The sequence below is a fragment of the Theropithecus gelada genome, chromosome 7b (assembly GCF_003255815.1).
Source record: "Theropithecus gelada isolate Dixy chromosome 7b, Tgel_1.0, whole genome shotgun sequence".
NCBI lineage: Eukaryota > Metazoa > Chordata > Mammalia > Primates > Cercopithecidae > Theropithecus > Theropithecus gelada.
In genome coordinates, this window is record NC_037675.1 from 63,258,066 (window position 1) to 63,270,945 (window position 12,880).

The following is a 12,880-nucleotide window of genomic DNA, read 5'->3' on the forward strand; positions in this document are numbered from 1 at the left end:
CTAGGCTTCTAGGCCTGTGATGGGAGGGGCTGCCAGGAAGGTCTCTGACATGCCTTGGAGACATTTTCTCCATTGCCTTGGTGATTAATATTTGGCTGCTCATTACTTATGCAAATTTGTGCAGCTGGCTTGAATTTCTCCCCAGAAAATGGGTTTTTCTTTTCTGTCACATCATTGGCCTGCAAATTTTTCAAATGTTTTTGTTCTGCTTCCTCTTGAACACTTTGCTGCTTAGAAATTCTACTAGTTACCCAAAATCATCTCTCTCAAGTTCACAGTTCCGCAGATCTCTAGGGCAGAGGCAAAATGCCACCGATCTCTTTGCTAAAGCATAGCAAGGGCGACCTTTACTCCAGTTCTCAACAAGTTCCTCATCTCCATCTGGGACCATCTCAGCCTGGACATCATTATCCATATCACTATCAGCATTTTGGTCAAAGCCATTCAAGTCTCTAGGAAGTTCCAAACTTGCCTACATTTTCCTGTCATCTGAGCCCTCCAAACTGTTCCATCCTCTGCGAGTTATCCAGTTCCAAAGTCGTTTCCACATTATTGGATATTCTTGTAGCAGTACCCCACTCTTGGTACCAATTTACTGTATTAGTCTGTTCTTACACTGCTGTGAAGAAATACCTGAGACTGGGTATTTTATAAAGGAAAGAGATTTAATTGACTCATAATTCAACATTACTGAGGAGGCCCCAGGAAACTTACAATCATGGTGGAAAGCAAAGGAGAAGCAGGCACCTTCTTCACAGGGTGGCAGGATGGCATGAGTGTAAGCAGGGGAAATGCCAGATGCTTATAAAACCATCAGATGTTTTAAGACTCACTAACTATCATGAGAACAGCATGGAGGAAACTGCTTCCATGATCTGATTACCTCCACCTGGTCCCCGCCCTTGACATGTGGGGATTATGGAGATTACAATTCAAGATGAGATTCTGGGTGGGGATGCAGCCAAACCATATCAGCATCCTTTGGATTTCACTGCCACTCCTGTATCCTCTACAACTACACACCCGTCAGTGGCCTTTCTCTTTCTCCGCCTACCTTTTCTCCAAATTGAAATCTCAGGACTATTTTTCAATAATAGCAGGTAGATTTTCAGTAACTACCAGAAGAAGGAAGTATATAACTGGTTATCTGGGTTGATGAGCTACCCAGCAATCCATTCATCAGCAATAAGTCTTGTAAAAACATTAAAAAGAAAACTCTTCAGGCTTCCTTTATTAATATTAGGATTGTTAGAAGTCATCAAAAGTTAATTTATTATACCTCGCCTCCTTTCTTAAACACAGATTTTCAATGAGTTAAGGAAGTACATTCTGTATTATTAAAGGCACTGTGCTTCAGTCAATGATATGCATATACCCTACAATGAAAAAACCTAGGTTTAAAGTGATAAACAGCTTCTCTGCTCACTGATTGGAAGTTGCCGCTTGCAAGAAAGCCTGACCAGTTGAAGGACAAAGTTGAAAAGTTCTTCGTTTTTGATGATGTGCCCTCTTTTTAAATTTGAGGGCAACAAGTTGTGACTACTTTCCTGCTTCCAGAATTAGCAGGAGTAGCAGGACAAGATTAATAGGTGGGTTCATTATGCCTAAGAAGTTGACTTTTTTTTTCCCACAGAAAATAATTGCTTTTTTGGAGTGCAAAAAGCTTTTGCTCATGCACTGTCAAGATCTGTTATGCTGATTGGGGGATGAAGTCACTCTTCCCGCTGTTGGTAGGGCACAAAGTCCATAAATGTGATCGGTGGTTTTGTACAGCATTGAAAAGTCTCCAGAAGATTTCTCTCTTTTGGGACCCACTAAAAACCAGAGGACTCCGGGAAATAAAGCCAAATTGTGCTCTTTTGATGTGGGGCCATAAACATAATGGAATGATTTTTCCCATGAAAGATCTGAGCAAAATAATCTCTACTGATTTATTTGACTGAGTCACATCCAGATTTCCTTCATTCTTAGGTGCTATTGCTTCAGAAAGTATCATCACAATTTCATTATCTAATACTGTGTAAACAGATACCTTATTTCAAATGGACACAAGGAGGTAGTGGAGTAGAGAGTAAGATCCTGGGCTCTTGAACAAGACTCTTGGATTCTAAACTTGATTCAGCTGGTTTTAGAATGTTGGGTGAGTAACTTACTTTTTCTTTGCCTCAGTTGCTTTATCTAAAAAGGGAGAGAGGGTAGATAATTACCTCCCGTGGCCATGGAGTGTTTTTGTGAGGATTAAATTTATTTATGTAAAGTGCATGGCAGATAGTGATGACTGTTATTATTATTACTGAGGTTGCAAGGACTGGCTGAACATTCTCTTGTGGCATTCAGGGAACACTGAAGATGAATTCTGCCTAGCCTTAACATTTGTGGGTGGATGAATCCTTGCACATATAGTCAGATAAATATTTAATAAGTGGTCATTGAGGGGTTGATAAAGCAAGGAGACATTTAGAAAACATACAGAATCCTGTTTTAGAGTGTCTTAATTGATAGATCTTATTTCTATTTACAGGCTTACTTTGGAGATATTGCAGGTTTGGTTCTAGACCACCACAATAAAGCAAATATCTCAATAGAATGAGTCACACACATTTTTTGGTTTCTTAGTGCATATAAAAGTTATGTTTACACTATTATATAGTCTATTAAGTGTGCAATAACATGATGCCTTAAGAAGTACATACCTTAATTAAAATATTTGATAGCTAAAAAATACCAACAATCATCTAAGTCTTCAGTGAGTCATAATCTTTTTGCTTGAGGGTTTTGCTTCGACGTTGATGGCTGCTGAATGATCAGGGTGGGTTGCTGAAGGTTGAGGAGGTTGTGGCAATTTTTAGAAATAAGACAACAATGAAGTTTGCTGCATTGATTGACTCTTCTTTTCACAAAAGATTTGTCTATAACATGTGATGCTATTAGATAGCATTTTACCCACAGTGGAACTCTTTTCAAAACTAGAGTCAATCTTCTCAAACTTTGCCACTTCTTTATCAACTAAGCTTTTGTATTATTCTAAATCGTTTATTGTCACTTCAGTGATGTTCACAGCATCTTCACCAGGAGTAGATTCTGTCTTAAGAAACCACTTTGCTCATCTGCTCATCTGTAAGAAGCACTTCCTCATTCATTCAAGTTTGATTATGAGATTGCCTCAATTCAGTCAGATCTTTAGGCTCCACTTCTAGTTCTAGTTCTCTTGCTATTTCCACTGCAGTTACTTCTCTACTGAAGTCTTGAGCCCCTCAAAAGTGATTCATGAGGGTTGAATTCAACTTCTTCCAAACTTCTGTTAATGTTGATATTTTGGCTTCCTCCCATGGATCACAAATGTTCTTAATGACATTTAGTGAATCATTTCAAGAAGGTTTTAATATGGTAGCAGTAGCCTTATGAAATGTATTTCTTAAATAATAAGACTTGAAAATTGAAATTCTTCCTTGACCAATGGGCTGCAGAGTGGATGTTGTGTTAGTAGGCATGTAAATAACGTTTATCTCCCTATACATCTCCATCAGAGCTCTTGGGTGACCAGGTGTATTGTCAATGAGCAGTAATATTTTGAAAGGAATCTTTTTCTGAGCAGTAGGTCTCAACACTGGGCTTACAATATTTAGTAAACCATTCTATAAACAGATACGCTGTCATCCAGGCTTTGTTGTTTTATTTCTAGAGCATAGGCAGAGTACACTGAGCATAGTTCTTAGGGGTCCTAGGATTTTCAGAATGGCCAGTGAGCACTGGCTTCAATTTAGTCACCAGCAACATTAGGCCCAACCAAGAGAGTCAGCATGTCCACTGAAGCCTTGAAGCCAGGCATTGACTTTTCTTCCCTAGCCATGAAAGTCCTAGATGACATCTACCAATAGAAGGCTGTTTGGTATACATGGAAAATCTGTTGTTTGGTATAGCCATCTTCATCAATGATATTAGCCAGATCTTCAGGATAAATTGCTGTAGCTTCTACATTAGCACTTGCTGCTTTGCCTTGCACTTTTATATTATGGAGATGGATTCTTTCCTTAAACCTCATGAACCAACCTCTGTGAGCCTCCAACTTTTCTTCTGCAGCTTCCTTCTGCACCTCTTAGCCTTCAAGAGTTAGGGCCTTGCTCTTGATTAGGCTTTGGCTTGAACAAATGTTGTGGTTGGTTTGATCTTCTATCCAGACCACAAAATATTCTCCATATCAGCAGTAGGGCTGTTTTGCTTCCTTATCATGCCTGTGTTCACCGGAGTAGCAATTTTAATTTCCTTCAAGGACTTCTCCTTTGCATTCACAACTTGGCTAACTGTTTGGTACAAGAGGCCTAGCTTTTGCTCTATCTTGGCTTTTGACATGCTTTTCTCACTCAGCTTTATCATTTTTTTCTTTTGATTTAAAGTGAGATATCTGTGACTCCTCCTCCACTTGAACACTTAGAGGCCATTGTAAGATTATTAATTGGCCTAATTTCCTTTTATTTATTTACTTTTTTTGAGATGGAGTCTCACTCTGTCACCCAGGCTGGAGTGCAGTGGCGTGATCTTGGCTCATTGCAACCTCCGCCTCCCAGGTTCTAGCGATTCTCCTGCCTCAGCCTCCCGAGTAGCTGAGATTACAGGCACACGCCACCATGCCTGGCTAATTTTTGTATTTTTAGTAGAGACAGCGTTTTACCATATTGGCCAGGCTGGTCTCAAACTCCTGATCTCAAGAGATCCGCCTGCCTCGGGTCCCAAAGTGCTGGGATTACAGGTATGAGCCACCGCGCCTGGCTTAATTGGCCTAATTTCAATAGTGTTGTGTCTCAGGGAATTACTAGGTCCAAGAAAAGGGAGAGATGTGGGGGAATGACTGGTCAAGGGAGTAGTCAGAACACATATAGCAATTATTGATTAAGCTTACCGTCTTATATGGGTGCAGTTTGTGGTGCCCCAAAACAATTACAATAGTAACAGCAAAGGTCACTGATCACAGATCACTATGACAGATATAATAATAATGTAAAGGTTTGAAATTATTGTGTGAATTACAAAAATGTGACAGAGACACAAAGTGAGGCATGTGCTGTTGGAAAAATTGTGCTGATAGACTTGCTCAATGCAGGGTTGCCACCAACCTTCAGTTAAAAAAAAAAAGCAATATCTGTGAAGTGCAATGAATGAAAGCATAATAAAACAAGGTATATCTGTATTTTTTTCTACAATGATGAAGATAAAGCTAATAGCTGTCTCTCTATAACACCACGTCTTGTAATCCTCTGTCACATTTAGGTTTTGTGCTGGCATTGGTACAAGGACTTAGGGTCACATTCACCGTAGGAGGCCCAGAAAAGGTCATGATAGTCATTGCATGAAATAAGGTATTTAGAGCTGTTAAAGAAAAAAAAGATTCAAAAACTTGGTAAAGTCGGTTAAGGCAGACTTTATTCAAGGGATAGTTGCAGGGACCGTTGCCATAGGGTCTTGCAGTGGAGGAGAGAGACTGGACTCAACTCTGACTCCAGCAAGGACAAGTAGGGGTTTATAACCACCGAGCAGAGTAGGGGTCAGTGGATGGAAAATTATCAAGGAAACTTCAAAGATAAGGGGTTACTGGCTAAGCCAAATTGATAGAATTATTGCTGAAGGCAGGCCAGGTTTATAAGATACTAGAGGGTGGTCAGATGCCAAGGTTGGGGACATTTTCCCTGAACTGACTGCTATAGTTTAGATGTTTGTCCTGCTAAACCTCATGTTGAAATCTGATCTCATTGTTGGAGGTGGGGCTCTAATGGGAGATGTTTGGGTCAAGGGAATGGATCCCTCAAGAATCCATTAATGCCCTCTCTGGAGGGCAGATAAATGAGTTCTTGCTCTATTAGTTCCTGCAAAAGCTGTTTGTTAAAAAGAGCCTGGTACTTCCCTCTGCTCGCTCTTGCTCGCTCGCTCTCTGTCTGTCTGTCTCTGTCTCTCTGTCTTGCTCACTTTCTCTCTAGTTATGTACCCTCTGCACAGGCAAGCTCCCTTTTATCTTCCACCCTGAGTGGAAGCAGTCTGAGGCCCTCCCCCAGTGCACAGTCATGAACCTTCCAGCTTGCAGAATCGTGAGCTAAATAACTCTCTTTTCTTTATAAATTACCCAATCTCAGTATTCCTTTATACCAACACAAAACAGACTAAGACACTCATTTAGCAGTGTTCTTGCTCAAACTGGATTCAGCAAGGACACAGAGAGAACCCCAAGGTCAGCCTAGTCAAGCAGAGGACTCAGAGGGGCTGGATCCAAGTTTTGATCAAAGGAGGCAGTCTTTGTCACAGCCACTGGGGACATACAATCAGGCCACATTCAGTCAATAAGAATAACCTTTTGCAAGTGGAGAAAGATCACGAAGAGGCAGGATATTGCTCTCTCCTGGGTTAGGAGGATCATGAGCAAGCCTTTCTTCCTTCTCTCACATTTAGTTTCAGATGTTCAAGACTGTGTGGGCACTTTGGTGGAAGTGAAAAGAGTAAGAAAGACTGGGAGCTTCTGGGCTGTGGGTAGTTTGGGTTGGTTGTTGGAGGGAGGATTGCCACCCTGAACAAAGGAGGGGCCAGGGGAGTTCCCAGAGCTGTGGATATGGGGCAGGCCCCTGGGAATCATTGAGAAGGGGCTTTGGGTTTCCTTTCAAGTTGCCCATCTCATTTCACAGGTTAGTGAGAGGGACAAGGATTCACGTTCACTGCCCCAACCAAAGTGGAAGGGCTGTATTTGTCCCTGAGTTCCAGATCCAGGTAGTTGGGTGGTCTTAAATATAGTCAAGAATGTTTCCTTAATGACAAAAAAAAAAAAAAAAAAAACCCAAACCATACAATTTTTACTGCTATAGAACTACAATTTTTACTTCTTTTTAGAAGAAAAACCTGAGCTCCTTTCCTGCAGTATCTTTTTATATGCATCTAGATTTTTATAGAGCCTTAAAATTCATTGATACATGAGAAACTGAGGCCACCATTGACAGCAATTGTGTGTGTTAGTAAATAGCGTATGTTAGTAAATAAGGGTAGCTGAGGAAAACCGAGCCTCTGGGATTGTATTGAACAGTTTCATAGCTGTGGTGCTGTGAGTGAATGGGAGGGAGCTGGCTTCCTGCGTGTGGGGGTTGGTTGGTGAATGAGGAAAATTAGCGTGGCTGGGTTGATTTTTCTCTTTGAAAAGACTTTGTGCCCAGATGTCATACATATTATTTAGCTTGAATAAATATGAAATATTCTGGGGAAAATAAATATAAGTCCCTGGAGCGCAGAGACTCTGTTGCTAACTTCAGTTCAGGTGTTTTCGGTAATAAGAAAGGAGGCGACATTTGTCTCCAATGTGTGAGTGACCCCACACACATTAGGCTTTTGGTTAAGGTACTTTTCTTCTTTTGCCTTTTAAAATTCCACTCATCACTTCATTTTTCTTTTGGCTCTAGAGAAAACCAGACTGTTTTATTCCTTGATGAGCATTTGAGAACTGAATCCTTTAATTTATTTTTTGGTCCACCTTCCAGGACATGTGTGCACATGCATACACACACACACACACACACACACACACACACACACACAATTTATCCATCTCTCTCTTGCTTTCGCTCTTGGTGGCAAGCACATCTTCACCTTTTTCTTCCCCCCCTCGCGAATTTGAGCATTGATTCACATTTCAAGTCAGTTGTTTCTTGCTGTTGCTATTGAGAATGTGACATCAGGGAGATTCAGAACAATGCATTTCAGCTCACTGTTGACTCATGTTGGATGATTTCAGCAGCAGCAGCTCAAGCTAGTGGCCTTTGGTATCAAGGTAATGTGCCCGAGTAGCTGCCACTGCAGCGCTGAGAGGACAAGTAGGGCTGGAGGGACCAACAGCTGGGACCCTTCCAGAATTCTAAATGATCATGCAAAAGGCAGAAACAAGACAGTTTGCATCAGGAAAAGGTGATAAAGGTAGAACAACTTATTAGAACAGAGAACAAGATTAAGGGAGCGATAGGGAAAAGAATGAAGCCAGAAAATATAATAGTGTATAATCTTAGGCTAGGATCCTACTGAATAAGTCATCTGGTAAAGTCTGAAAGGATAAGGTAGTAGAGATGCTCTGAAGATTGAAAGTTCTTATTTTGGTAGAAGGTAGTCAATTCTTGCTGGCTATGTTATATAATTATGTGTCCATGTTTTGACACATATGTTGCTTTCATCTATTTTAAAGGTTGTTTTGGAAAATATAAAAAAATTCCCTGCAGCAAATGGCAGGACCTCAATTAAAATGATAAATGCAAAAGAATTTATTGACTCATCCAGGGGCGAGGCTGACTGGGTTTGGCTGGACTGAAGCATTCAAAGGAAGATCTCACTTCCCTGCCTCCCTCCTTCCCTTCCTTTTCTACTTTTCTCTCCATTTACTCCCCTTTCTGCATCTCTGCCCCTTCTCCTTCGCCCTGCATCCTCCCACCATAAACCTCTCCTCTTCCTCCCTTCTCTCTTGCTTCTTCCGCGCATCTTTCCCCTGATCCTCCCTCTCTCTGACTCTACCCTCCCCACCCCGCCCTGGCCCCCTCTCTCCATTGCTTGCTAATCTCTCTTTCCATCCCCTTGATTTCTCTCTCCCTCCACCTCTAGCTGCTACTCTTGCCCCCGTCTGCCTCCTCTCCTTCACACCTCATGCTCCTTTCTGTCTTTGCCCTTGCTTTGTCCCCACTGCTCCCCTGGCCACCCTTGGCCTCCATTTTCTTTCATGCTCTGCCTTCTATTCTTTCTCCTTCCCCCATTTATTCTTCTCTCACCCTAGCCCTCTCATTGCTCTGTTGTTCCCTTTGCTAATTTTGTTCTAGGGCTGACTCTCCTCCGTAGTGACCTCCCTGCTGCTCCAGACTTGTATCCCCAGCTTGGCCTTCCCAGTGGAAAAAGAGTTTCCCTTTCACAATAGTTCCAGCAAAAAGTCTCAGGATTGACTCTCATTTGGCTGATGTGGGGACCAAGAGGCTTTAGAACTGAGGAGGGGTGATGACATCCCTTTCTGAACCATGTGGACTGAAGTTCAGGTACATCATAGTGCTGGAGAAGGGGAATTGAGGACTGCATTCAGAAGAAAGGGGATTAGATACCGGGCTGGCTAAAAAACTAAGGCACCATTACTGTTCCCATTGGCCAGGCTATTGGTTGGTAGCTGCCATAACAAACAACCCCTACATCTCAGTATAATACAAAATAAAGGTTTTTTTTTTTTTTTTTTTTTTTCCTTCTTCACTTTGCCACAGTCCAGTGCAGGTGGGGCCACCTTCCACAAGCCTTCCTCAGTGTAGTGACTCAGGTGTGGTCCTGCTGTACTGGAGTCCTTCACTTCCAGGGCATGAATAGGAGGAAAAGAGTATAAAACAGGCCTTTATAGCGACACTCATATGGTGTAGAGAATTCCTGCTCACTTCCCATTAGCTGGAACCCAGTTCCTGTTCTTGATCTTATCAGAAGAGATACTGGGAAATTTAGTGTTCTTATGTGCCCAGAAAGAAAGTAAACGTGGTTTGGGGAGCACACAGCATTGTTATGGCCATAGCCAGGCTGTTTGGATACATAATTGGATGATAAGCAGCTGGAACTAAGCCAATATAAAGTTAATGCTGGGTATTTATGACATGTACGTTTACGCTTTCCTCTGAAATGCCTCTCGTTCTTTCTTTGATTCTAGATCTTGTCTTGAAATTCTGCTTTTTTGTGAAGCCTTCCAATATGGCACTGTATAAGAGCTTGGACTTTGGAACCAAATGGCATAAGTTAAGTTTCAGCTTCCCCATTTTCTAGGGGGTGACCTGGAGCAAATTAACCTCACCAAGCCTTTGTTTCCTCCTCTCATATACTGTGCAAAAAGAATCATTAATAATAATCCAGATTTAAAAAGCATTCAAACCACTTGGGTGCTTGTGACGTTTTCTTTTTTTAGCTATAATTTTACTTAGCAACTCAGTGAAGCTCAGCAAATCAGTGGTACATCTGGGCGTGGGCTGTGCTGTAGGCTCCCATTTTCCATCCACTAGAATCTTATAATATTAGAGCCAAAGGGAAGTTCAGTGGTCACCATTCCAACCTTCCCATTTTACAGAAGAGGAAACTGAGGCTCAGAGAGGCGACTTGATTGTGCACACGGTGGCAGAGCTGGAGGTAGGTCCCATGTCCCCCGATTCTGCATCTCCTGATTCCGCATCTAATAGACTGTGGCTGCTCTCTCAGCAGTGGCCTTTTGCTTTTTCAAATCTTGTTACTTCAACACATCAAAACCTGGCATCCTAAAGTGAAGGCTCCTTAGTTCTACCCCGCAGCTCAGGAAAAAAATGCCTGGCTGGTATGGTGGCTCACGCCTGTAATCTCAGCACTTTGGGAGGCCAAGGTGAGCAGATCACCTGAGGTCAGGAGTTCAAGACCAGCCTGGCCAATACGGTAAAACCCCATCTCTACTAAAAATACAAAAAATTAGCCAGGCCTTGTGGCGGGTACCTGTAATCCCAGCTAGTCAGGAGGCTAAGGCAGGAGACTTGCTTGAGCCAAGACGGAGGTTGCAGTGAGCTGAGATTGCACCACTGTGCTCCGATCTGGGCAACAAGAGCAAAACTCCATCTCGAAATTAAAAAACAAACAAACAAAAAAAGCCTGTTCATTAGGTTCTTGGTTCTCTCTCCATACCCACCCCCGCCCCCCCAAATCAAGTGTAGACATATTTTTTGTGTGTGTGTTCTAGACATAAGACCGTCCCATCTATAGAAACTGTGGTTTAAAACTTTTTGGTTTTACAGAGATGGCTGCTGCAGCTCAATGAGAGGTGATAAAGACATAGGTAATTGCTGTAGAATAATCCTGCTGCCAAGAAGATGATTGAACTCCCACACAGAAGGTGAACAGATGGTATATTTATTGAAATTCATAGGCTGTGAGATGGAATAATTTAACTGATGGCTGGGCACCCTCATTTCAGATTGAGGGAGGTTCTCAGAAGAACAAGTGTGCCGCTAGGTGGCGTGATTATCTAGGGCCCAGTGTGGTCTTAGCAGAGAGGGAGGCTAGATTCTGTGCATACTGGAGAATCACTTCATTTCCTAATTGGGATGACAAATCTTCCCTGTGGCTCAGTAGGAAACCATCATGTTTTTAAAACTTAAAATCACTTGAATTATAAAATAAATATTTACCACTAAGGACTTTTGCATGGAGAAAAAGCAATCAAATGACGGGATATCAAATCACTAAAGAGATGGGGTCATGGCTTGTTAGGGGGCAGTTTCTGGACCAGGAGTAGCTGTGGGCTCCAACACTCTCTCAAAGCATTGGCCCATCTGGGCCCAGTGACATTTGCTCCCTGCCGGCTGCCTTACTCCTCAGCCCCGCTCACTGCTTGTAGTGCAGAACGGCAGAAACAACAGGGGCTCTAGAAACCTCATATTTGGAAGTTGATATAGTTAATGGCATTATATCAGAGGAAGAATAAAGGAATCCGTTGTGAACTAATGTGAAGGAATGGAGGAAATGATTAGATCGCAAAGGTGGGTTGATAACAACCTCTGATGGTTTCCCATCCTTATCTCTTTTGTTTAGTTAATTTTTTTTTTTAAATCAAAGTTCTTCCTCTAATGCTGAATCCTTCTGGCTTGCAAATCTAGAGCACCAAGAAACTTTGTCGATGACTTTGGGATGCCCACACCTTGCTGATTTTGTGTGGGTACCACTTCCTGCTTCTGTTTGATTTCATAAATGTGTCCACTTTTCGGCTCAGCAAATATTCATTGAATCTTTTTCTTGTTCAAGCTGTTCCTTTTTGTGTCTAAGTTTTCTCATCTGCAAAATGAAGATAAATACTTGTTTCAAAGGGTTGTTGTAAGGATGAAATGAGTAGTTTCATGTAAAATGCTTAAAACAGGGCCTGGCAAATAGAAAGTACTCAATGAATATGAGTTGTATTTTACTATTACTGCTACCCCCACCACTACCAACTATTGTATTACTACTACCACACCACTGATGCCACTGCTGTTGCTGCTGCTACTATGTATTACTACTATATTGTTACTACTACTGCTACTGTTACTCTTGTATTACTACCACAGTTACTCCTACTATTCTGAATTAATTGGATTTTTGAGTCTTTATTACTCTGAATTGCAAAAAAAAAAATTAATCTTGTCAATTTAAGGTACATTTATTCTGCATTTTTAGCTAAATATTAGTTATTTAGGAATTTTTTTCTTTGATCACTTCTCTTCTCCTCAGAGCTAACCTCTTAGGGTTTACCTCCAGCCTGGCAGTACGGGTGGGGACAATGTGGTTCATGATTATCCTCTGTTTGTGCTGGGATCTTTTGTCATTACTGCAGTTTGTTCTTTGGCCTTTGCCCTTATACCTCTCTGAGATCTCGGCTAGCCTCTTTGGAGCCATTTTTTTTTTGGACTTGGTGGGTGTGGGGGATGGGATGGGTAGAAACCGGTCAGAATTTTCCAGATCTTCTCTGGCCTTGTGTTTGCGAGGCTCAGTTAAGGCTTCTTGCCCCCCTACACCACTCACTCACCGCTGTGGAGACCAAGCTGGACCAGTTCTTCCTGCAAAGTGTATAGGTCCCCTGGGCTATACCCTGGGAAGTAATATACAAACCCCTTTGTCCTGGAGTTCCCAAACTGAAGTGAGGTTTTGTCACATAATTGCCTACTTCATTTCCACGTACCTACTCATAGTGGAAAGGGATTTGGGAAGAGAATAGAGTGTCCTTGAGAAATGCTTCTAAAGTCATAGCACAAAGAGGACCAGTTGAAGGCTCAAGTATTTTATCAACCATAAAATTGTGCCTTAACAGTTGTTCTGGAACAAAATCCTTGGGTATGGCCAGTTACCTATTCAGACTGAAAATGGGTGG

The 12,880-nt window shown here is 41.9% G+C and overlaps 1 pseudogene; it reads left to right on the forward strand.

Moving 5' to 3' along the window:
• LOC112628398 overlaps positions 1-12,880 on the forward strand; it is a 32,100-nt pseudogene that overhangs the window by 18,311 nt on the left and 909 nt on the right.